This window comes from Notamacropus eugenii, chromosome 1, assembly GCF_028372415.1.
Source record: "Notamacropus eugenii isolate mMacEug1 chromosome 1, mMacEug1.pri_v2, whole genome shotgun sequence".
Classification (NCBI taxonomy): Eukaryota; Metazoa; Chordata; class Mammalia; order Diprotodontia; family Macropodidae; genus Notamacropus; species Notamacropus eugenii.
Window position 1 is genome coordinate 50,635,170 of NC_092872.1, and position 2,895 is coordinate 50,638,064.

The following is a 2,895-nucleotide window of genomic DNA, read 5'->3' on the forward strand; positions in this document are numbered from 1 at the left end:
TGACTGTAGTAAGTAAAATGCTTTGGAAACCAAAAAAATACCATCAAAATAGGAGCCACTCTTGTTTAGTCCACTGAATCTCCAAACTATTGAAATCTGGTTGACCAAGATTTTTCTTTTTTCCAGGTTAGACTTTTTTAATGTGTCCTAAGCATGAGCAAACATGTGCCTTTTTTCTTTGCAGTCACAAAAAAGAGAGATAAAAATGGAAAAAAAACCCGCTAAATATATTTGTAGGGGAAAAATGGTTTTGTCTGTAGAGCATAACATTATAAACCCAAGATAATTTGTAGATGAAAAGGTTACCTCCCACATCTATCACCCATCTCTGCAAAAAGTTTTTATGGAACATGCCTCCAATTAAAATCAGCATGCTCTCTCCTTGAAATGTCATCCAGGTTTTTCTAAAATCATCTCTGGACTGCATGTTTGTCTTGGAATGTCCTCAAAAGGTTCTGTCAGTGATTAGACAGTAGGATAAAGGCCCCAGAGTCCATTCAAATGGGAAGGGAAAAGAGAATGGGCAGAAGCTATTCAGACTTCATCTTCTTTCCTTACAGCTTATCTCCTTCTCTTCCTTGGCCTCCTCAGAAACCACCTGGATCTCCAAAGGTTCCTTGAGTTCTGCCATCAAAATCTCCTTCGCCTCCTCTACTACTTACTTGGCCCTGAAGCCACTGAGTTTGGTCCAGCCCAAAGTTACTTTGTTTTGATCACTCTCCCTATCTTCCATGGCCTCCTTCTTAGTTTTAGCAACTTCTTCTGAGTTGAAATCCACCGAACCAAATCCTTTAGATGACTGTCTCTCTGTCTGGGGCTATCCTGGCACCCGCAGAGCCATGAAATGAATCTTTCAATGTTTCTTCTGTTGGGTCTTTGGATAGACCTTTGATGAGCAACATTTTGTAAGACTTTCCTTGGTGTTGCTTTAGTTTTCTTCTGTCCCTTCAGCTCCCAGCTTGGTCTTGACAAAGACTTGGTCTTCAATTTCTATTTTGTTATAAGAATTTAAAACTTCTTTTGCATCTTCCACAGAGGCAAATTCAAAGAATACATATTTTAGGTCAGCATTCATTATTTGGAGATAAAGTGATGGATGTCATCTTCTCAAATGCTTCCTACAGACTTTCTTTAGTAATATTGTAGACAAGGTTGTTCAACACCAGTGTCTTTGAGTCTTCTGGCTTGATGCTGCTGCTGTTCCAGAAATTATTCTTCCCACCTCTTGTGCTTTCTTGTCCTTGACTTTTCTCCCCTGGTTAGTCCAGAATGAGGACCTGATCATCAACCTCAATCCTTTGTTTCTCTTCCAGGGCCTTGTCCATATCTGCTTCTGTCTTAAATTCAATGTAAGCAATTTATTTGGGTGTCTCTTCCTTGGTGTAGACCAGTCTGACCTCAACAGCATCTTTAAACACTTCTTCAAGCTCCTTCTGATTTACCTTATCTGACACAAAGACTGTCCTTGAATCTTGATTTTTCTTGTTCTCTTTTGTGTTTTCCAGCTTCATTTTAGAGCCAAGCACCATGTCTTCAGCAGATTCAAATTCTGCATAGCCAAACTTCCTGATGGTGCCAGTGAGTAATCCACAATGGTAAGGACCTTAATTTTTTTTTCAAAGAAGTCCATGAAGCCAGTTTTTTGTTTTTAGCTCAGAAGTGGTTTTGTTGAAGTCCAGATTAGCAGCCAAGAAATTGAAATTTGTAGATGTTTTAGTTCCCAATTCCTATTTCTTGGCTTTGGGGGTTTTTTGTTTGCCCATTTCCTTTCCCCCTCTTTCCTGATGCTTCTTTGTGGGTACTTGCTCCTCATTATCTACTTTCTCCTTATCTTTATCTTCTTTCTCATTAACTTCATCTTCTTACTGCTCCTCTAATTCCTTGGCTTTCCCAACTTTCCCAGAAACAGCCTTCCCTTTGCCAGGTGCTGTATGCATAGCTCCTTCTTCAAAGTCATCCTCATAGACTTTATCCTCATCACTATCATTTTTCTCCTCATCCCCTTCCTCTTCATCCTCAGAATCTTGTTAGAGTTGTTCCCATGTTTGTGTCTTTGGGTGGTTCAAATTCTTTATCCTCCTCATCTTTGCTACCCTCTTTTCAGACTCTTTCTTGGCATTCTTCCCATTTTTGCTTCCCCCCACTCACCCCTTAGGGATGTGTGCTGCTTTGGCTGGAGTGGCTCCTTTCTTGCCTGGTGTAGTCATTTTCTTGGCTGGGGTCACAGTCTTCTTACCAAGAGTCATGACTGCTTTCTTGGCACTTGTAGTGGCAACAACACCTTTTTTGGCTAGGGGTGCTTTTTTTTGCTGATGTAGCCACATCCATCTTGCTGTTCTGAGGGCCAACAATCTCTTTTTCCCTACTTTATTCTGATGTCCTCATCCTTACTGTCTTCTATTTCCTTTGGGGAAGGAGCCATTTTCTTTGACTCACTTTGATTTTTATCAGCCTTCCTGAACTTCACCATGGTGCTGGGACTAGGAAGCAGAGGATGCAGATCCAGGCAGTGTTGATAGCTATGGAGATCATGACATTCACAAGCAGCTTTTTGCTGGCAGAGAGTGAGACAAAAGCTTTGCTAAGATTTTATTTAGAGAACTTGATTTCACATGAAAATTTAGAATCTACAGAACAGATACATTAGATGAACATTCATGGTACCATAAATATGAATTTTCTTCTACCAAAATTGACCCCTGAAGCAGGCAATATGAAAAGTGAGTGGTCGCGCGAGTGCGTGCATGCATGCGTGCGTGTGTGTGCGTGTATGTGCGTGTGTGTGTGTGTATGTGTGTATGTCTGGGGGAGGGGATTGGGATGCAGTGAGAACTGTGACCTATGATGGGGAGAGAGCAGCCCCTAGACACTGGCACAAGTTTACTGCTGGGGAGG

At 41.3% G+C, this 2,895-nt stretch overlaps 1 pseudogene; it reads right to left on the reverse strand.

The window, feature by feature from the left end:
- Positions 1-622: 622 nt before the first annotated feature.
- On the reverse strand, positions 623-2,470 carry LOC140522676 (nucleolin-like; annotated as a pseudogene).
- Positions 2,471-2,895: the final 425 nt, after the last annotated feature.